The sequence below is a fragment of the Sceloporus undulatus genome, chromosome 2 (genome assembly GCF_019175285.1).
Source record: "Sceloporus undulatus isolate JIND9_A2432 ecotype Alabama chromosome 2, SceUnd_v1.1, whole genome shotgun sequence".
Lineage (NCBI taxonomy): Eukaryota > Metazoa > Chordata > Lepidosauria > Squamata > Phrynosomatidae > Sceloporus > Sceloporus undulatus.
In genome coordinates, this window is record NC_056523.1 from 121,966,737 (window position 1) to 121,990,422 (window position 23,686).

Below are 23,686 nucleotides of genomic sequence, written 5' to 3' on the forward strand. Positions count from 1 at the left end.
TTGTGTGCATTCATTTTCAACTTATGGTGACCCTAAAGCAAAATTATTATGGGATTTTCTTGGAAAGATTTGTTCAGAGGAATTTTCTATGGCCATCCTCTGATGCTGATTGAGTATGACTTGCCCAAGGTCACCCAGTGGGTTTTATGGCCAAGCAGAGAATTGATCCCTGGTCTCCAAAATCATAGTCCAAAACTCAAACCATTAGGCTCTTGGGGTGTAAATCGTTATTTTATTTTTTTTAACAAAAGAGAGTCCTCTATTTGGAGGGCTGCCAGAGGAGAATTCTCTTTCTGAAGCTCTCCACTATTTGTTGGGCTGTCAAGTCCAAGTCTGGTTTTAAGAGAAGGAACCACAAAGTTGGAGATTGAAGTTTCTGAAGTCGTATATAGACAGCAGACTCTCCAGGCCCAGAGGTCACCACCTGGTCCTTGTCTTTGACATAACCGCTTAAGTGAAATGTATTGTAATTCTGTTTAAATTATCAAAAGCTTTTCCAGTTTGCATCTGTATATCAAGGTGGGCACACAGAGTTTCATAAAGATCAGAGATCTCTTTTTTTAATAAGAGTCATCATGGTGTAATGTTTTGACTGGGGAAGACTGGAGTTTGAAACTAGCTCAGCCATAGAAACCCACTGAGTGACTTTGGGCAAGTCACATTCTCTCAGCCACAGAGAAACAAATATTGCCAAGGAAACCCAATGATAGGTTTGGCTTAAAGTTGCTATAATCCAGAAACAAGTTGAAGGCACACACCAACAACAAACGTCTGCCCTGATCTCCACTGAGCTCTCCATTTCCCCGCTTCTACCAGCACTGGGAAAACATTGATCCTGGAGTAGGGAACATTGATTTTGTCTCCTCACAACCAAGATAAGTTATAGGGAAAAATCTGGATTCAGAGACCACAGAGGAAGAAGCGTGTTGGGCTTACAAATAGTAGGCCCCCTGACTGAGAGCTATGTTGCACAACATTAATCGGATTTGCCGTGCCAAGACTTGCTTTTTTTTTCCACTTTCATTCTGTCAAGTTTTTCATAAGCTGTGGCTGGGGTGTAATGAACTGGGCCACCTGGCACAATCAAGCAAACCATTCATATAGCCCGACAACTTCTAATGGCTAATTTCCAAGACATGCAGCAGAGTGTCACAGCATGGTTTCCATGTTCCTCTGGATTTTGTGCAAAGTATAATTCTTCAGCTGAACAAATCTGGCCTGGGACTCAGTAAGATGGACGGATGTAAAATTACATGAAGCAAGCTGCTTTTCTGACTCTTACTCTGTTTTTTGGGGAAACTTTAATGATATGGTGATGCATGAAGCATGAAGAAAAGGTAAATGGGCAACACCCATTTGCTTTTCAAGGAGAGGAGACTCCTTGTTTAGAACTAGTAATTACATGTTAGTAATAGCATTTTTGGTGATATAAATGGCATCCTATACAACTCTCCTCTCCAACATAAGCCCCATTCATCAGAAGACCTTTGTGAGATAAATTAGGATAACGGAGAGGGTCTGGAAACTTAACCATAATAAATAGTATGTAATGGGTAAGAGAGTATATCTGGTCAGAATACCTATCCCTCACTATTAAAGAGTGCTTTATGCAGCATTCTCCACATAAAGGCTAATGTATGCAGTAGCCATAACATGGTGAGTGGCTCACATCATAAACTGCCCTGTCACAAGAGTTTCCATGCCACCACCTACCACTGCCAAGAAAAGAGAATCTCTGTGTGACAGAGACAATCTGGCTGATAATAAACTGCTTTGTGAGTTATAGACACCATTTGGAACAGCTGCCAAATGCAGTATATTTGCTTGACCATAGAATATGAGACTGGTATGAGACAAACCCAGTACTGGGGCCTAGTGATTAGGGTGCTGAACCCAGGACCAGGGAGATCCAGGTTGTAGTCCCTAAAGAATCAGGAGACTTGGGGCAGTAATTTATTTATTTATTTATTTATTTATTTATTTCAATAATTCTCTTTCAGTTGGAGCTACCTCACAGGGTCATCATGAAGACAGAATGGAAAGGAGAATGGCCATGTATGTCACATTGAACTCACTAGAAGAAAGGTGGGATAAACAAATTGAAATAAACAAATGAATAATTAGTCATGACTAGCCTCCATTACCTAGAAGGGAGGGAGGAATCATACAACTTTCCAGATATTGTTGGACCACAATTCCATTGGCCCTAGCTAACATAACCAGGGGTGAAGAATCCTGGGAGTTTCAGTTCAACAGCATCTGCAGGGTTGCAGAGTTCCCACACTGGGTATAGGACAGTCAGACTGTTAAGCAGTATACATTCCCAAATGCCAAATCCAGCCCATGTTTTCCATTATCCCATTAAAGTTCATTCTTAGTTATCATTACCCAGTAATATTTTTTTAAAAAAAATGGCTGTTGTTTTCATTTGTCTGAAGAACAACAGTCATACTTTCAACATTATCATGTAATCGCCACAACAAAACCAGATTCATTTGTATGCCAACTGTGAGTTGTTTTTTTACTCTTAAATCTGATATTACACAGTTGCTCTGCTCATGCTTCATTTTTCTTGATTTATAGTCAGAAGGCATGCTGAAAGAAAAACAGTTTGTAGTACACAAATGCAGCTAGACAGATACTCAGGATGAATGTCTTGAAGGGCACTGAGACGATTTCCTTGCCTGATATCTCTGCTGCTCACCAAAATCCTTCTATGTGATTACAGTGATGAGGGGAGCCCTGAGAGACATCAGGGGTCATTATGACAGCTTCAGAAAAATTTCTGAGTGCTATTACGATCACTGGTGGACAGCAGGAAAAAAAAGTGATGAGAGCCAAGAACTAATGTCCAGTGGCAACATAGCCCACTGTATGCTATTGGAACTGAGCACTGTCATGATTTATTTTATGTACTGCAAAATTTCTGTTCTGCTCTTCAAAAATGTTTTTTTTAAATTTAATCCATTATTTGATGGAAATTTGTTGATGTGTTTATTAAAACAACTGGAAAAGTTCCAAGGGCATCAATAGGGGTGGGGGGGGGTTTGAGACCACACTGGATGACACCTCAGAGAGGGGTGAATACCTAGGAAGGCAGTTGATCCCATCTGTCCCAAGAACATCACCTGACTGCCCCCCACTGCCTGCCAGGGCACCTCTGCCATCCATCAGCATCAGCTGCTGGTGTGAACAGAGTGCTGTTGCTGCCCAGCAGCTCCTTCCAAGTCTGGTGGGGCTCCTAGCTGAGTAGGAAATCCTTTCCCACATGTAAGCAACCCTGCCAGACCCAGAAGGCAGTCCCTTCCCACTAACAGCTACTGGTAGGGGTGAGGTGTGCTGCTAAGGAACTGACTTCCAGGTCTGGCGGGGCTGCTGGCCAGGTGGGAAAGACAGTCATCCCTTTTCCTGCTCATCCAACAGCCCTACCAAACCTGGAAGAGGCTACTAGGCGGCAGCAGTAGCCCACCGCCATAAGCTGCCTCTGGTGTAAAGGGGCTGCTTTCTGAGTCTGGCAGGGCTGCTGGTGAGTGTTCACCCCAGACCCAGAAAAGGCTGCCATCTGGGGGTGACAATACAAGTTACCCCAATGGGGTGACATGAACCCCTGTGATGCCACTGAAAAGTTCCCTCTTGTTTACTATTTCTGCAAATTTCTCATTGATCCAGAATGCCTTCTCCTGGACTATGTGCAGTTTCCTTATTGGGCACTTCCAGCTTCCACATTTACAGTATCACTGCCTGAAATGTAAGAAAGCATCAGAAGGCTACAAGAACCTTATAATGTTATCTGTAGATTTCTATTGCTATACTCTGCATTTTCTGTTCTAAGCCTCTGAGAGTTTTTTTTTAAAAAAGACATTTTCAAATACCCCAGTCAAACTGCTCTCCCACACTGCAGAAATAAAACAGTTTGACACCACTTTAACTTATATGACTCCATCCTGTGGAATCCTGGGATCTGTAGTTTAGTGATATATTCAAGCTTCTCTATCAGAGAGTTCGGGTGTCTCACCAAAGTACAACTCCCAGGATTCTGTAGGATAGAGTCATGCAGTCAAAGTAGTATCAAACTGTGTTATTTCTGCAGTGTGGATACTCACTATCATATTTGGCATGCTGGAATTACAGTCGTGTCTGCTAGAAAACTGGCTGGCATATTAGGCAGTTGTTAGGTTTGATGGCATGGCTAGTAATAGGCCAAATTTATGGGGAAATCATAATTTCCTCAGAATATCCTGGCCAATGCAAACAAGGCCCTAGTCTCTGAAACAGCAGAAAATAAACTTGCTCCTTCTTCAATACACCTTTTCATCTATTTAAACATGACTATCATGTTACCTCTTAATCTCTCTTTTCCATGCAAAATATACCCAGTTCTCTAAGCCACACCTCATAGGGCATAGACCTTTCACCATTTTGGCTGACCTCCTCTCGATGCATTCCAATTTGTCAAAATGCTTTTTGAATTGTGGTGCCCAGAACTGGACATAGTATTCCAGGTGAAGTATGATCAAAGCAGAATAGAGTGGCACTATTACTTCCCTCAGTCTAGGTACCATAAGGGAGTCTATTCTAAACCAATCATATTATGGCAAAATCTTTCTTTATGTCTGGACAGCATTCGCCAGTCAGTCTTATGTAGCTCAGATTTACTAGGCCTGGTTACAGAGTTTTTCATAAGGAGAAACATAACAGAGGAGACTCTCAGGAAGGATACTGTGACAGAGCAGGTGTTCTGTAGCTGTCTCAAAAAGGACCCCAGGCCCACAATGGAAAGACATGAGTGAGCAAGCACAGACATGTATGTTTGTGACCTGAGAGTTCCAGACCAAGGCACCACTGGAGAGTATTTTGTATGGTGCTTACCACAAGGAAAATTGTAAAAGTGGGACAGCCATTAAGGGAAAACTCCTGAGTAAGACCAGAGAAAGTTACCAGTAGATCGATGAGACCAAGCTTCAGGAAGCAGAAAGAAGGTCCTCTAGAAGAAGTTTTGGATTTGAAGGACATACATCAGGCTATCCATACTGGGAGATGACACTAGTTGCACTTCACCCACCGGTTCCTCATTATTCAAGCCAAGAGTAAATACTGGTGTCTGGACAATAGCGGTACCTAAAAGATAGATAAATCAATTAACTTTTCAGTTAAAATCTATTTTTAAAAATAGCAGCCATAAACCTTCCAGCCTCATGTGGCCTCCAATCCATTCTGGGTCCTCCAAAACCCCTAGATACACTCTCAAAAACCCCAAGATTCCACTATAATTGAAAGATGGATGATTTCCATGTGATTTTTCACATTAAGTTGGTTTCCAGACTGTTAACCTTCTCTTCTCCAGGCTAAGAATACCTAGCTCCATAAGTCTCTCCAGATGTGGCCTGGTTTCCAGACCCTTCACCATTTTGGTTGCCCTCCTCTGGACATGCTCCAGTTTCACAACATCCTTTTTGAATTATGGTGCCCAGAACTGGACATAGTATTCCAGGTGAGGTCTGACCAAAGCAGAATAGAGTGGAATCGTATTGGCCTTTTTAGCTGCTGCATCACACTGTTGTCTCATGTTAAACTTGTGGTCTACTAGGACTCCTAAATCGTAATCTCTTTAAGCCAGGTGCCTGACATCCTATATCTATGCATTTCATTTTTATTTATTTATTTATTTATTTATTGCGCTAAGTGCAGTATCTTACATTTCTCTGTGTTGAAATTCATATTGTTTTTTTTTAAATAATTTTTATTATTATAATAAACATACCAAATGCAAATCACATATACCAAAATAAAACAAGACGGACAAAACAATATTTTCTCATACAAAATACAAAAACATAAAACACAATTGTATCAAATTTTCATTTATCTACTAGCGAAAGGCTTCCTCAAAGTTTTGTATTTAAATCATCTCTTTAACATACATCATAAGTTTTCTACATTTTAAATCTAATTTCTTCTTAACTCAAATTATAAGCTCTTTTTCTATAAATCATAGACTCTTTAATTTCTTTTTAATCCAAGTCCAATTCTTTAAATCTTTTTAAACATTCCCATTCTTTCTCTCTTTCTTCCATTTTCAGGTCACTCATACGTGCTGTAAGTATGTCCATTTCCATTGCCTCTGTTAAACTTTCTAGCTATTCCTCTATAGCGGGGGTCATTCGCAATCTCCAGTATCTGGCAAAAGTAATTCTTGCTATTGTAATCATATATAATATTACAGTAATCGTCTAATTTTTTTTCCACTTTTTTGTCTAGTATACCCGTCATATTTAAAAGAAACAATAAAGGGTTTAATGGCATTACAATTTCTAATTGAATTTTGATATAATTTTCTTTATAGTTCTGACAGAGGGTGAAGGAATGTGAATCTCGCCATGATTTTTCCCATAAGTCCATGTCAATTGCTTCTCCTATGTCTTGTGACCACTTTATTATACTTTGTTTTACTGTTTCAGATTCCAGATCTCTTTGTTTTAATAGTCTATAATATTTTGATATATGACCTTTTTTCCCATCAAATATAATATTATCAATTTCATTCTTTTCAGTTGTTAATTAATGTTCTTTTTTGTCGATTTTAAATTTTTCCATTAGTTGTCTTTGTAACAGCCAATTCTTATTAGTCAATTTTTCTATTTCATCATTGGGTTTCATTACTAATTTTCCTTTTTCATCTTTTAATAGGTCTTTATATGTTAACCAACGTTGGTCTTTTTGTCTAGTTCTTTTATAGAATGCCTCTTGGGCTGAGATCCATAATGGCCATTGATTATAGAACATTTTTTTAATTTTTAACCAAATCCTAAATAATGAATTTCTTATAAAATGATGGAAAAAATCGGAATTCGCATTAAGTTTTTCGTACCATAAGAAAGCGTGATACCCAAATCTCATTTTCGTACTCTCTAGTTCTAACAATTCCACATTTCTCAAAAAGACCCATTCTTCTAACCATTGGAGGCATGCTGCATAGTAATAATAATAATAATAATAATAATAATAATAATAATAAAATCTTTATTTGTATCCCTTCCAAAAGATCAGGGCGGCTTACAATGGTGCAACGAGTGCAAACAAAATACAGGAGTTAAAAACATGTAAACAACAGTAACAACAGTCTAAAAAATAACAATAAAAGCCCCTTAGCCCAACCTCATGGCCACGGAAGAGGAGGGAGGCCCACAGGATATTTAATCGGGGAATGCCTGCTTGAATAGGAAGGTTTTGAGGTCCTTCCTAAATTGGGCCAGGGTGGTATATGAGCGGAGCTCGGTGGGCAGTGTGTTCCAAAGGGCTGGGGCAGCTGTGGAAAAGGCCCTTCTCGAAGTGGAAGCTAACCTGGCCCCAGGCACCTTCAGCAATTGCTGCCCGGATGTTCTGAGGGTGCGAGGCGGATTGTACGGGGAGAGGCGGTCCTTTAGGTATCCTGGGCCCAAGCCATTTAGGGCTTTATAGGTAATAACCAACGCCTTATATTGGGCTCGGAAGCGAATAGGCAGCCAGTGCAGATCTTTGAGCACAGGTGTTATGTGGCTGGTCCTGGATACGCCAGTGACCAACCGGGCTGCCATGTTCTGTACCATTTGGAGCTTCCGAGTTTGGTATAAGGGTTGCCCCATGTAGAGTACATTGCAGAAATCCAGTCTCGAAGTTACCAGAGCATGTACAACAGTTTCTAGGTCCCTCTGGTCCAGGTATGGGCGCAGCTGGCGAATCAGCCGAAGCTGGTAACAAGTGCTCTTGACCGTCGCGTTCACCTGAGCAGTCAAGTGAAGTGACGAGTCAAGAAGCACCCCCAGACTGCGCACGGAGTCCTTCACAGGGAGCGTGACCCCGTTCAGGACAGGTGGAACCACCGCCATTCCTGGACCAGGGGAACCTATCACTAGTACCTCCGTTTTCTCTGGATTCAATTTGAGTCGGTTTTCCCTCATCCAGCCCATTACTGACTCCAGACAGGCCACGAGAGGAGAGACGCCATCCCCAGTCACTACATCAGTCGGAGACATAGAGAAAATGATTTGGGTGTCATCAGCGTACTGATAACCCCGCGCCCCATGTCTCCGGATGATCTCTCCCAGCGGTTTCATGTAAATGTTAAATAGCATGGGAGACAGAATGGCCCCTTGAGGGACCCCAGTTTTAAGGGCCCGCTCGCTGGAGCACACGTCTCCCAGCTGCACCATCTGGGACCTCCCGGAGAGGTAGGAACGGAACCACTGGAGCGCAGTGCCCCCGATTCCCATCTCAACCAGGCGCCCCAGAAGGATACCATGGTCTATGGTATCGAAAGCCGCTGAGATGTCCAAGAGCACCAGCAGGGACACGCTTCCCCTGTCAATGCTCAGACGGAGATCATCGACCAAGGCGACCATGGCCGTCTCAACCCCGTGACCCGCCCGAAAGCCAGTTTGAAATGGGTCCAGATAATCCGTTTCATCCAAGACCGCCTGAAGCTGGATCGCAACCGCCCTCTCGATCAGTTTCAAGTTTGGTAAATTACAACCTCCTTTCCTTTTATCTTCTGTTAACAACTTCCACCCAATCCTTGCTTTCTTTCCCTGCCAAACAAAATTGGTAAGGATTTTTTGCCACTTTTCAAAATACAGTATTTTTCTTTACACAGGATGAGTAGATTTTGGAATAAGAAAATAAGTCATGGTAACACATTCATCTTCAGAATTTCCATTCTTCCCAACAAAGAAAGATTCATTTTTGACCACTTCAACATATCTCACTTGATCTCATTCCATACTTTTTCATAGTTGTTATAATAAAGATCTATATTCCTTTTTGTGAGATATATACCCAAGTATTTAGCTTTTTTGACCACTTTAAATCCCGAGATGTTACTTAATTCTTTCTCTTCCGTTTCTGACATATTCTTAGTTATAATAACTGTTTTATTTACATTGATCTTAAAGCCTGCCAATTCATCATAATTGTTTATCTTCTTTATTAGTTGTAATATTGATTTTTTTGGGTCCTCCAAAAATATAATCAGATCATCGGCGAATGCTTTAAGTTTAACATTAAATTTGCCTATTCTAGCTCCTTCTATATCGCAGTCATCCCTTATACTGTTATTTAACATTTCCAATGTCAGGATAAATAGAAGAGGTGACAAGGGGCACCCCTGCCTAGTCCCTCTCATAATTGGTATATATTCTGTTATATCATTATTAATTAATATTCGTGCTTTTTGTTTACCATAGATTGCTTTTATCCATTTCAAAAACATATCTCCAAATTCCATTTTTTTCAATGTCTCTATCATAAAATACCAATCCATCCGATCAAATGCCTTTTCTGCATCAACCATTATCATTGCAAACTTCTTTTCATTATTGTGTTCATAATATTCTATTAAATTTAAGACCGTTCTTATATTATCTTTTATTTGTCTTCCTGGTATGAAACCATTTTGATCTTCTTTTACCAATACATTAACACATTTCTTTAATCTAGCTGATAAAATTGATGTAAAGATTTTATAATCTGTATTGGTTAAAGATATAGGTCTGAAATTACTTACAGTTTGCTTCTCTTGATATCCTTTAGGAATCAATGATATATAGGCTTCATTCCATGATTCTGGTATTCCATTTTGATGTATATCGTTTAAGGTTTCTTTTAATGGTTCTAGCAAAACATCTTCCATCTTTTTATAATATATTGCCGACAACCCGTCTGGCCCTGGAGCCTTTTGTGCTTTTAAGTTTTTTATGGCCTCTATAACTTCTTCTGAAGTAAATGTCTGATTTAAATAGTTTTTTTTTATCTTCCTTTAATGTTATGTTTACATTCTTTTTTTAAAAGTTCTCAACCTTATCTATATTGATTTCAGGTATTTCTTTTCTATATAGTTTCTTATAATAATCAATAAATGCTTTTTTATATTATTGCAGCTTGTTATTGATTCTCCATTTTCGTATATTTCTGTTATTAATTTTTTTTTCCCTTTCCTTTCTTATTCTGGATGCCATCAATTTCCCAGCCTTATTTCCAGACTCAAATTGTCTCTGTTTTAATGTTCTTAGTTTTCTTTCTATCTCTTCTGTAGCTATTACTTTGAGTTGTGTTTTTATATCCTCTATTGCAACTTTTAACCTTTTATCTCCTTTTTTCCTCCACTCCTCCTCTTTTTTATTTAAATCTTCTATTAGTCTTTTTTCTTTTCCATTTTTTAATTTATTTCTTTCACACTGTAATTTAATAAATACACCTCTTATAACCGCTTTGCTTGCGTCCCAAATAGTTTTTAAAGAAACATCTTCTGTTCTATTTTCCATAAAGTACAATTTCAAACTTTTCTTAGCTTTTTCTAACAATTTCTCTTCTTTCAATATGTCTTCCTGTAACCTCCATAGATATTGTTTCTTTTTCTCTAAGATATTCAGTATTATTAAATTTTGATCTGATTCATAGTTTGATTTGATATCCATAGAATCTATAGCAGGTAACAATGGCTTTGATGCTAAAAATAAATCTATCCTTGAGAACGAATCATGAACCCCTGAATAATATGTAAATTCTCTTGAATCCTGATATTTATATCTCCATATATCTATTAAGTTGAAATCCTCCATCATTTTGAAAAATGATTTTGGTAGTTTTCCCTGGTGTTTTCCAATTGCCTTATTATTATTTGATTTCCTATCTTTAACTGGGTTGATAACAGCGTTAAAGTCCCCCATTAAAATAATATTTTCATATTCTAGTTTCGACAATTCATTGTGTAATTTTCCAAAAAAGTTTTCCCGTTCTTCCAATGGGGCATATATACTGATTATCAAGTGTTTGGCTTTGAGTTTTAATTTCTATTCCTAAATACATCCCTTGATTATCATTTAATATTTCTTTAGTTTGAAATTTCTTATCTACGTAGATGGTTACTCCTTTTTTCCTTGATTTTGATGTGGATGAGAAGCTGGTTCCTAGTTTAGTATTATCTATATATTTTGTTTCTTCTTGCTTAATTTTTGTTTCCTGTAAACATATTATCTCTGTTTTTGTTTTTTCTAAGTGATGAAAGATCATATTTCTCTTATATTTTGAATTAAGGCCTTTTACGTTCCATGAAATGATTTTAACCATTTTGTTATAGTAAGAATAGATAACTTACAATAAAGTTCTTGTGACACAATATATAAATAAGATCTAAGTTACTTGTTGTTTACTGCTTTAATTACCTTCTGTCTCCAATACAATGAGTTGTTCGTCTTCTCCCACAATATCCTTTGTTTCTGTTAAAACCCTTTCTTCTTTGTTCTTCTTTCCCTCTTGTTTATATAGGCTATTCTTCCATTCTCTAACATTATTTTTCTCTTCTCTTATATCCTTATGCTCATTTTTCAGTTTTTCTTCCATCTCATTTGCTTTATTTATATTATCATTTTTATATCTTTTTTGTTTAAAGAAAAATGATAGACCTTCTATTCTGTCCCATTTGTAGTTTATTTCCATTTTATTTAGTGTTTGAACTAGTGACTTATATTTCTGTCTTTCAATCATAATTTGAGGGTGAATATCTTTGAAAATTTTCAGTTCTGCATCTTCTATTATTAATTTATAAATATAGCTTTCCTGTATTATTAATTCTTTAAATTTAGTTCACACAAAACAAATAACCACTTCCCTTGGCAATTTTTTATCTTTTGCTTGTTGCGAATTAACTCTAAATAATTTATCAGCTTCCAAATTCATTATATCCTCTTCAATTTTGATGAAATCTGCCAATGATTTAATTATTCTTTTTTCCAAATTTTCACCGGGTATTTCTCTTAATCCTCTTATTTTAATACACCTGTCTCTATATCTTAATTCATTCGTCCAGTCTAGGGTCTGTTGTGTTTCCTGTTTCTTTGATAGGTCCGTTGTTGTTTTCTCCATCATGTTAGTTTTATCCTTTAACTTTTCTATCTCTTTCTGATTTTTGTTTAATTCATTAGAAAATTTGTCCATTCTTTTACCCATACATTCTAATTCTTTTTTCAAATCTTTCCTTATATCTATCCTTGCTTCCTTAATCTCCTCTCTTATGTCTCTGATAGATTCTTTCAAATCTTCCTTCATTTCTTGTCTATTTTCTCTTAATTCCTGTCTTAAACTTTTAATTTCTTCTACCAATGCTGCTATGGGATCTACCATTTTTAATGTATCATCTCCTGTACCTCCCGAACCTCTTCTTTGTATGAGAGTTTGTGATTGTGCATAACCTTTTTTAACTAATGCCATTTTCTCTGTTTTCCCTTCCTTTTCAAATCTTTTCTTTGAGCCCCTTGTTTCCATAAATGTTTGGAATTTAATCCAAGTTTATTTTATACAGTTTAATTTCAAACAGTTATTCTCCGTATGCTACTCAATTCTTTCACACTTTTGCCATTGTTACTCCTTTTATAAATAGGACTTTGGGTTTCAAAAAAAAAACAAAAACAAATTAACTATATTCGCTTTTGTTGATTCTTCAAAATGATAAATCCAAATGTTGTTGTGGTTACCTATATTCAAAATACAAAACTTCGTTATTAATTCTTTTAAATACTTTTGTTCAATAGCATCTATTATTTGTATGGGAGTCAAATTACAGTCCCCTATTGGGGTGGCAAGAGAAGGGAGTCAGGATTTATTGTTAGGTATCCCTTCACTGTCAGAAGGGGTCCTAGCTAGGGGTAGGGGGAAAAAAACAACCCCTAATTAAATCCCAAAGATAATCCCCCTTACTGGGGAAATTAAGGACGGGTAACTCACAATCCCGTTCCTACAAGAACCTTCCTTGCGAAGTGGGGAGATTGCTATAGAAGCTGTCTTCCACTTCTATAACTCTGCCATACCGGAAGCCTATGTTCACAAAAAAAAATAAAAAAGAAATAAATCTTCTATTAGGCCAAGGGAGGGAAAGTATTCCTGCTGGGTCCTGGGGCCCGCGCTCTTCTCCAAATGCCGCCACCGCTCGCGGAGGGCCGGTGGTGGTGTGGAGGCTTAAATGCCTCCTGCGTCGCTCCTCCCTGCAGCTGCCGCCCGTGGAGGGAAGGTGTTCCTGCTGGGTCCTGGGGCCCGCGCTCTCCTCCAAATTCCACCGCTGCTCACTGAAATTCATATTGTTAGCTTTGGCCCAGCTTTCTAGTCTATTTAGGTCATTTTGAATTTTCATCCTTTCCTCTGGGGTATTAGCTATTCCTCCTAATTTGGTGTGATCTGCAAATCTGATAAGTATGTCCCTATTCTTTCATCCAAGTTATTGATAAAGATGCTGAATAGCAATAGGCCCAGGACAGAGCCCTGTGGGACCCTACTCGTCACTTCTCTCCAGGATGAAGAGGAGCCATTGCTGAGCACCCTTTGGGTTTGGCCGGTCAACCAATTACAAATCCATGTAACAGTTACCTTATCTAGCCCACATTTTACAAGCTTGTTTGCAAGAATGTCATGGGGAACCTTGCCAAAGGCCTTACTGAAATCAAGATATGCTATGCCTACCACATTTCTTTCATCTACCAAACTGGTAATTTTATAAAAGAGAGAGAGAGAGAGAGAGAGAGAGAGATCAGGTTAGTCTGGCATGACTTGATTTTCAGAAACCCATGTTGCCTTTTTGTGGTTATGGAATTGCATTCTAGATGTTCACAGACTCTCTGTTTAATGATCTGCTCTAGAATCTTTCCTAGTATTGAGGTCAGACTAACTGGATGATAATTGCTAGGATCTTCTCCTTTTCCCCCTTTTTTAAGATGGGGACAACATTTGCTCTCCCCTAGTCTTCTGGGACTTCTGTTCTCCAGGAGTTCTCAAAGATTATTGCCAATGGCTCTGAGATTACATGTGCCAGTTCTTTTAATACCCTTGGATATAGTCCATCTGGTCCCAGAGATTTAAATTCATGTAGATTAACCAGGTATTCCTGTACTGCAGCAGTTCTCAACCTGTGGGTTGCGACCCCTTTGGGGGTCGAATGGCCCTACCCACCTCTTCCTTTCACAGAGGTCACTTAAGACCATCAAAAAACTCATATTTTATGGTTGGGGGTCACCACAACATAGGGAACTGTATTAAAGGGTTGTGGCATTAGGAAGGTTGAGAACCACTGCTGAACTACCTCTTTACTTATTCTGTGTTGCATTTCCCCTATTGTGTCCACTACTCCATTTTCCTCAGATTGAGCACCCTTTTCCTTTTGTGAGAAGCCTCAGGCAAAGAAGTTGTTGAGTAGTTCTGCCTTTTTTCTGTCCCCATTAACATTTCACTATCTTCTCCATGCAGTGGTTCTACCATTTCCTACTTCTTTTTGCTGCAAACATACCCCCCAAAAGCCTCTTTTATTGTTCTTAAACTCTCTAGTAAGCCTGATTTCATTCTGTGCTTTGGCTTTTCTGACTTTATCCCTACACGTGATAGCTAGTTCTTTGAATTCCTCTTTGGTGATTCCCCCCCTTTTCCATTTTTTATGCATGCCCTATTTAAAACTTAGCTCTTTCAGCTTCCTACCCAAAGCCACATTATCCCTTCTGAAGATTGTGCCTTGCAGTATCACTGTTTCCCACATGAATCAAGGGGTAATAGTCAGTAGGCTTGACAAGTCTTGTCAGCCTCTCCATCACATCATGGATCTTTGCCCCAGGGAGACAATACATCTCCTGAGACATCTTGACAGGTCCACAAACCACTGATTTTGTACCCCTCAGCAAGGAGTCCCCCACAACCACTACCCAACTCTTCCAAGGCTTAGCAGAAGACATTCCCTGCTCTGATTCTACCAAAATCTGCTGCACTTTCCTTAAGGACTGTCTCTGCTGCTCTTTGTCATCATCCCTGATAAGGGAGAGGGCTTCAAAACAGTTCTGTAGCTGCAAGCTACAGTGTTCCTAGTTCTGTGTGTCACATTCTTCCAACTGCCTAACTCCTGTGTATGTGAAATGACCTTTTCCCCAGAAACTTCATCCGTCTGTTCCCCAATCAGGTCAGTATATTCCATTCTTTCCAAGAAAATGTCTTGCTCCCTAATATGCTGAAGTGTAAATCCCTGTGCCTCCAGCTGCTGGACATTCTCTTCCAACAGGGCTACCAACTTGCACTTGATGCAGGTGAAGTTACCCACATCAGTAGACAAGAAGACAAACAGCCCACAACTGTTGCAGGTAACTGCAGCAGCTCCCTCACTGTCCATACTCAGAAGTCTTAAGGAGGCAATGAAACAGGACTGTGAGCTTCCCCCTCAAAAACTGCATATTAAACACCCAGGTAAAAGCCATCTATAGGCCTGCTTGTTCCCCAAGGTCTGTTACTAAGCTCAAGAGACTGAATCTATCGCTATATAGTGCCTGCTACAGAGAGGAGGAGGAGAGAGGTAGCTGGGCAGCCATTGAAATCTACAGCAGAGGGAGAGTTGATTGAGCTCACTGCCACAAATTGTTGAAACATCAGGAGCTTTAACGCTGGTGTTTTCCGGAGGATTCTTTTTTTCAGGAGGAAGCCCACAGTCCTGTTCCAGTAATTTCCTAAGACTTTTCAGTATGGACACTGACGGAACCACAGCAGTCACCTGCAGCACTTGTAGGATGTTTGTCTTCTTGCCTACAGAAGTGGAGAACTTCACATGCCCCAAGTGCAAGTTGGTCGCTCTCTTGGATAAGAAAGTGCAGTAGTTGGAGTCCAGAGTAGCTACACTTCAGCATATTAGGGAGCAGGAGTATTTCCTGGACACAACAGAACTAACAATCCTGGACGAATACCATGCAGAGGAAGATGCTGGAGCCGAGGAGGTCACTTCACATACACAGGAGGCAGACAGCTGGAGGAATGTCACACAGAGAAGTAGGCCAAGAAGGGATTGTTCGGGGAGCTTGCAGCTAGAGAATAGATTTGAAACTCTTTCCCTTATCAAGAAGGATGAAGAAGAGCAGCATGGACAGACTTCAGGGACAGAGCAGGCAAGCCTGAGAGTCCCACCCAAGGAAACAGCCACTGCTAAACCTTGGAGGAGGCGTGTGGTCGTAGTGAGGGACTCTTGGCTGAGGGGTACAGAAGCAGTGATTTGTAGGCCTGACAAGATGTCTCGAGAGGTGTGTTGTCTTCCAGGGGCAAAGATCCGTGATGTGACAGAGAGGCTGACAAGGCTGGTCAAGCCTACTGACCAATACCCCTTTCTTTTGGTCCACGTGGGAACTAATGATACTGCAAGACACAGCCTTCAGGACATCAAAAGGGATTACGAGGCGCTTGGTAGGAAGCTGAAAGGAATGGATGTACAGGTTGTCATCTCGTCTCTTCTGCCAGTTGAAGTCCAGGAAGGGAGAGGAAAATAGCGGATGTGATCAACTGGCTTCGCAGATGGTGCCAACAAGAACAATTTGGATTCTTTGTTCATGGGCTGCGGTTCCTGTTTTACCTCTTTCAAATTCTTCCTCCTCTTCCATGTTGTTAGTGATGTCCTTGCAGTTACTGTCCTGAATCTTGTTTCCTTCCTTCTCCACTCTCCTGCTCTGCATGTCATTGACATTTCCTTTTTCATGTCTCCTTTGAGTCCATATATTCTATCTTTCCCTTTCTTCTCCTACTATTTCTCTCCTTTTCTCCTGTCCCTCCACCATCTCCATCTCACATCTGTCCTCTTGTGCCTCATCATCCACAGATCTACTTCATCTGTTTGTCTCTCTTACACACATTTGTTTCACACACATTTTCTGCAGCAAGTCTTCTTTCCCACCCACCCCCACACACAACACCACAAGGCAATGCCACAGGCTTTCTTTTTTGCTCCTCCCTCCCTCCTGTTCTTTGTTTTCCATGTACTTCATACTGCTCACTATCACTGCACCACTACCTACCAAAGAGTGAAAAATTCTACAGGCTAGGCATCAAGAGAAATGAAAGTAGCAAACAAACATCCTAGTCCTCATATTGTTCCAGGGGAAATGCTCTTTTTATATAATTTTTTAATTGAAATTAAAATTCATACATATTTTTTATCCATGATTCAACCATCCACATGGTTTGAAAATACTAAATACACACACACACACACACACACAATTTTCTCCCTTTTCCTTTGGTGCTATGATAATCAGCTTTCTTGTTCTAACCACCAAGAGGAATTCCTGCAAACAGAGAAGTGTGAAAGACTGCAGTAAATGCATTCCACATTCTAAGGGCACTGGAAAGAAAATGCTGACATATGAGTTTTAGCAAAATAGGGTTCAATTTGTGTGTGGTCAGTGAATGTCCATGAAACTGAATTGTTAGTATCTTTCATAAATTCAGCTTTTCATTAAGGCAACTTTAAAGCAATAGATGCTGTAAGTTGCTCACCCCTATCATTTGTTGTTTGTGTAGACCAATTTCATTTTCAAAGATTAATTCATCTTCTAGTTGTTCTGCTTGGGACAGTTCGGTTACTTGATATTAAAAATGGATGTTGATCAATGAGATATTTTAATTTGATTTGAATTTTAATTTTTAGTTGGAGTCTTCCTCTTCCACTTCCTCCTGTATACATTTAAAATATGACATTGCCTTTTCCTTTTTGCTCTCTCTCTCTCTCTCTCTCTCTCTCTCTGCTTGTTGATTCAAGTGGTATCATGTCAGTATTTATCGAGTTTGTAAAATTATTATTCTTTCCTTGAATATGTGTGTACCAATATGAGCACATCATGGAATGCCAACAAAAATAATTCGCTCTCTTTTTTTAATCCTGTGGAAAGTCATTTTGCCTAAAGAAGTGCTTTATGTAACCTGGCAGTTTGCACACCCTATTTAAACTCTGAGCTGTTCCAATAAAAGCTACTTTCACCTCACTGATTCTGTGCTTCTCTTGCTGTAGGTCTGGCATGACCTTCAGCATCTGGATCCCAGGAAGAGAAATGTTGCTAGATAGAGCAGAAATGAATTTGGTCATGTATAAATCACCTGTGTGCCAGGAAAGTTATTTAAGAAACTGTAACTGACAATGGTGATAATTATTAGCATATGTCTCTGTCATTGAGAAAGCTTTAAGCTGACAGATGTCTCACTATGAGTGACACAGTGTTTGTTCTATGGCCAGTATATGTCCATTTAAAAAGAGCCCATGCATGGCTCTGTTTGCTGCCTTGCATCCCTTCATTCACAAAGAAGAGGAAGTCTGGCAACCTTCATAACGTAACTTTATTTTGGAAGAAAGAGAACCAGAATGGTATGGTGTATTGATATTAATCTGTTTACCAGTATGTATGTATTACAGAGGTGCAGAGCTAAAGTATTGTAAGCCCTTTTGGGTCCCATGTTGGCAGGAAGGAAAATATTAAATAAACAAATAAACATCATGTTCATACAAAAGGCATTAGTCAGGGCTAGTCTTACCATTAGGGAGAGAGAGGGAACTGCTTTAGGCACCAAATTTCAACTGGAGTCCTGATGTAAGGGTACATTAGGACAATGTAAGCCTTTTCTTTTAATGGGGTGTAGTGATGGTAGAAGAAAAGGCATCTTTACCAAGTAAAAGCTTCCCTCCAAGCTCATGAGCAACTCAGGTGCTGGGTGGGGGGGAAGATTTGCAGTTTTTTTCTCCTAACAGACACAGTATTTACTGCAATGCCTATGGCCATGAACCTCAGTGGCTGTTGCTTCCTTATACTAAGTCACTGGGATCTTGGTTTTTGGGATATTAGTTATCCACTGTGCTATTGTTTGTTAGTTTTACAGCCAGGGTGGGAAGAGCCTGTAAAATCTTCTGTCCCATGAGTCAATTGTACCTTAACATAGGGATAGGCCACCATTTGCTGGGCCATCTCAGGTAGCAAAACATACTGGCATGCTGCTGATATTTGTCCTAACTTAAAATGAATGTTTAACCAAATGTCTGCCCACCTACTCTGCTTTGTCATTCAACATGCTCAGTATTATCTCTCTGTCAGTTAAGTTTATTTCAGCACCCAGGTAAATGCACTAAGTTAAGGCTCATTCCAGCTGTTTACAACAAAGAGACCTGTTGTCACTTGTGGTCATTTTCCTGTCCTCTGTCAGTAACCAGACCTCCTCCCCCCCCATGACATCTTCTATTATGTAAACGGTCAGCAGAGCTAAGCAACCTTTGCTATTACCATGTCAAGAAATGAGTATGCAGAACAGAATGTACCAAAGGCTGTACAAACACAATTTCACCAGGTGCTGAAGTATAGTCTTGCAAATGATTGTGGCAGCAGTGAAGTACTCTAAATCGATGCTTGTTTGTTTGTTTTACTGTGTTCTAACATATCAGTCTAGAAGATACTGACTTCAAAATAAGTTCCATGGGAATTGTAATTAGGAATGCAGCTCCAGACAGGTCTTAAATACCTTTAATTGAAAGTTAATTCAGTTACACTCAATAGAACTTCCCAAGTCAGTATCCAAGATCTGGGAAAGCGAAAAGTCATACTTAAATCTCTCCTTCATTATTTAAAACAAACCTTGAACAATCTACCTTATATCTTTCCCCAAATGAGAAAAGGCTTTGCATGTGGGTATTTGCACTTAAGCTAAGGAAAAGTATGCTTCCTTCACTCTAGGGTTTGGTTTGCCATGGTAACCAATATCTTTTCTGTTCCACTGCAGCAGGACCCTTCTAACCCCTGTCTGTAATAGCAGGCCTTTAAATGGAAGTGCTGTAACAGTGCAGAATGTCTTTTTTTATACACACAGACCTTTCTTGCACAGACCTTCCAAATAAATGGAGAAAGTCAAAGGACTAAGGTCATCCAAAATGGCTGATGACAAACAAAAAAATTGTCATATATGACCTAATAATTCTCTTAAATAATAATAATAAAATAAAACTTTTATTTGTATCCCGCTTTTCTGTAACAAGACAATCAAAGAGGCTCACAACACATTAAAATCCACATTTACAAAATTATGTCCCAAATTCCCCTCTCCCTCTTAAAACAGGATTAAACGTGTTACAATTAAAATATCTATTAAAAACACAATAAAAAATACAATGAGGACAGAGTGGTGGGCTAATACATGATGTGAGGGGCAGTCATTCTGGGGCCGGGCACTTTTATTCAGGAAAGGTCTGCCAGAAGAGATCCATCTTGACAGCTTTTTTAAAGCTGCCTAAGCTGGCAATTTGACGGATCTCATCTGTCAGGCCATTCCATAGTTTCGGAGCAATTGCAGAGAAGGCCCTCTGGGAGGTAGCAGTTAGTCTGGTTTTTAAAGGCTGCAATAGATTCCTCCCAGAGGACCTGAGTGTGTGAGGCGGATTATATGGAAGCAGGCGATCCCTCAATAGGTTGGACCCAAACCATGTAGGGCTTTAAAGGTTATAACGAATACCTTGTACTGTGCCCAGAAACTAATAGGCAGCCAGTGAAGAGATTTTAGGACGGGTGTTATTCGGTCACTCCTAGTTTTTCCAGCAACCAGCCTGGCTGCCATATTTTGCACTAGTTGAAGTTTCCGGACTAGGCACAAGGGTAGCCCCATGTACAGCGCATTACAGAAATCAAGTCATGAAGTTACCAGTGAATGTACAACAGTTTCTAGGTCCTTTACTTCCAGGGAAGGGCGCAGCTGGCGTGTCAGCCAAAGCTGATAACAGACGCTCCTGATCGTTGCATTTACCTGACTTCTCATCCATCCAGACTTCCATAATTACCAAGAAAATAGAAACAGGATGAGAGAAAGTTTATCCAACAGTCCATACATGTGGCCACAGTCTAGTTCAAAGTCAGAATTCAGAACAAGGTTTGAGTGAAATGTGGTCCTTCGGATGCTGCTGGACTACAGCTCCCATCACCTCTCCTCTCTGGCTATGCTACCTATGGCTGATGAGCCACTGTAGGCCAAAAACATTTGGGACACCACACATTTGCCACCTCTGGTTTACAATATAAATGGTGAATTGAGAGCAGTGTATCTCTCAGCCTGCCAAAGATGGAAAGCCTGTTCTCCATTTAGTCCAAAAACAATAATTAAAAGATCATTAAGATTTTTATCAAATTTTAATACATCAAAAGCATGTCAGATTCTAACACTGCCCTACCATCATCTCCCCAACATTATCCTCGTCATCCTTTTTGGTAACCCTACAACTGCAGTTAACTGTACAACATACAGTTCACAAATAGAAACACATAAGGACACAAGCAAAGTAAACACATAACAGGCAAAAGACCAGAGACAGATTTACAGAGGAGAGAAGGCATAAAGAAGGGGATATTTTCTGTTCTGTGATTAACCTTCCAAGATCATTTGCCTGGTGTTATACAACAAGCCTTCATTATCTGCTGGGCCTTGGTTCTATGACCCCACAGATACCAAAATCCATGAATGCTCAAGTACCATTGTATGCAATGGCATAGTAAAAGGGCATCCTTATATGAAATAGCAAAATAGTTTGCTTTTTCAAATTTATTTGTGTGTCTGAATACATCTGAACTGTGGTTGGATGAATCTGTGAATGCAGAATCTGTGGAAGGCTGACTGCTGTCAGGGTCTGAGGTGTAGGTGGCCTGGATTCCAAGGCAGGCTACTGGGGCCAGAGCTCTGAATGACAAGTTTTGGAGAGTCTAATGGGCCAGAACCAGAAGGTAAGTCAGGAAACAGCCTAGGACTAAACATAGTAAGGCCAAGTTCAAAGAGTCCAGGGGGGAAAGGCAAAAGGCAGAGTCAAGGAATAGGTCAGGTCTAAACACAGCAAAACAGAGTTCCAGTAGTCCAAGAGGCAGAGCCATGGACCAGGTCAGGTCTAAATACAACAAGGCCAATGCAATCCTTATTTTGCTGGAGCTCCAGCTGCTCCTGCTGCCATGCATGAGTATTACTGGCTAGCCCTGATCCTTCAAGGACTCTGGCAGATTGGGCCTGGTCCTGCAAAGACTTTGACAACAGGACTCCAGCAGCCAGAAATCCCATCCTGTAACAACTTACACAGGCGGACCCTTACAACTGCATGTAGACTATAGTCAGGGACCATCGGCTTTGTATGAAAATACATCTGGTCACAGACACCACCTGTAGAATACATACTCTCTTCCTACTTCAGTGTTCCAGTCCAGTAACAGATTTGGGAGCTTATCACTCAACTTTTTGAACCAGCTCCAGACTCCCAGGCTGGAGCCGTGACGGGGGATGGAGGTGGGGATTATCGCTCACTATATTGCTTCCAAACCGCTGGTCACCATCAGCCCAGGTCCAAGCCAGGTCCTGGCCATGCTCTGCCAACACTTTCCGACTTCTAAAAAGTGCTGGCAGAGCACGGCTAGGACCCATCTTGGACCCAAGGTGATGGCGGACAGTAGTTCAGTGGTAATTTAGTGAGGAATAATCGTCACCTCCATCCTGTGTCCCAACTCCAGCCCGGGAGGTTGGAGTCAGTTTTAAAAAGTGAGTGATAAACTCCATCTCCACAGTAAATTGGATGCAGAAAAGTCAAATGCTGTCTTGAGTACTAAACTGATATACTTCCTTACCTCCTGCTAGAAGGGGAAAGTGAATGAACAGGATAGTAGCATGGGGACTAGAATCCCTCCATGCTCAGAGCATCTCCTTGCACCCAATTCAAATAATTATAGGTGTTATCTGGAGCCCTGTGTGGGAGTCACCTCTGGCAGTAGAGCAGGGGATCAGTGAACACACACATCCCTCCCCCATGGCCAGCATATACCCCCACAGAATGGCACAATTTGTTTTCCACAGTAGCTGCTAATAAGAGAACATGGCTGCCCTGATTCAAACATTTTTAAAAACCCATGTTTTCATATATTTGAAAGCCTGCTCATAAAGTCTTATTCTTTCTGCTGGGTTGGAACAGGAAGACAGCATAATAGATAGGGTGGAAGATCCCCTGAAGCCAAGAGAAATGCAGGAGACCTGTCTTTGTCACCAGTAGCTGCCAGCATTGCAACTCAGATGAGACCTGGAGGGAAATGGTGGTGCCAACATCCAGTCTTGGGCAACACACTTTACTTTTCACTGGGAAGAAGGAAAGCCTTGTAATAGTGCTCTCATTTTTACAGAAGCCCTCAGTCACAATTTATGCAGTCCTCATGTCTGAAGAAGAGGCTTTGCTTTTATCCCTTGGGAAAAAGGGTAGTTGGTAGCAGAGAGCTGGGTATGGAGTGAAGCAGTTTCATATTATAGGCAAGGCTGGCCCTACCATTTAAGAAGAGTGGGGAAACCATCTTGGAAGCAGGTACTGGAGAGCAGCAGCTACCCATTATTTCCACCTGAATTGTCATTGCTCTTTGTTGTAGGAGATATACGTACCAACAAAACAGCTTGTCCTGATCTTCTGTACTATTGTTCTGGCCTCAGCTATGGAGGAGCATGGAAACCCACCACCAGTGCTGAGATAAGATGCAGTTGTCAACCACCATGAGGGGGAGAGAGGCCAGGCCTGGAAGACAAAGAGCCCTCCTCCAACCACCATCTTGAGGGGGAGAGAGGCCAGGCCTGGAAGACAAAGAGCCCTCCTCCAACCACCACCTTGAGGGGAAGAGAGGCCAGGCCTGGAAGACAAAGAGCCCTCCTCCAACCACCATCTTGAGGGGGAGAGAGGCCTTGCAATTTTTTGTATTGTATTGCAATTTTATTGTACACCGCTATGATCATTGCGGAATAGCGGTCTATAAATAAAAATTATTATTATTATTATTATTATTTATCCTTATGTTGCAAGTGATTAAACATTAGACCTAGCAGATTCTGAAGCTTTACAGTTGAA

At 40.3% G+C, this 23,686-nt stretch overlaps 1 long non-coding RNA gene across 1 annotated transcript in view; it reads right to left on the reverse strand.

The window, feature by feature from the left end:
- Positions 1-1,994: 1,994 nt before the first annotated feature.
- The window catches only part of LOC121920891, a 22,995-nt gene continuing 1,303 nt past the window's right edge, over positions 1,995-23,686 (reverse strand). The window contains exons 2-3 of the long non-coding RNA XR_006101790.1: positions 4,939-5,118; positions 1,995-2,074 (exon numbers count right to left, since the gene is read on the reverse strand). This is a non-coding gene — a long non-coding RNA (uncharacterized LOC121920891). The remainder of the gene's footprint in view (positions 2,075-4,938; positions 5,119-23,686) is intronic.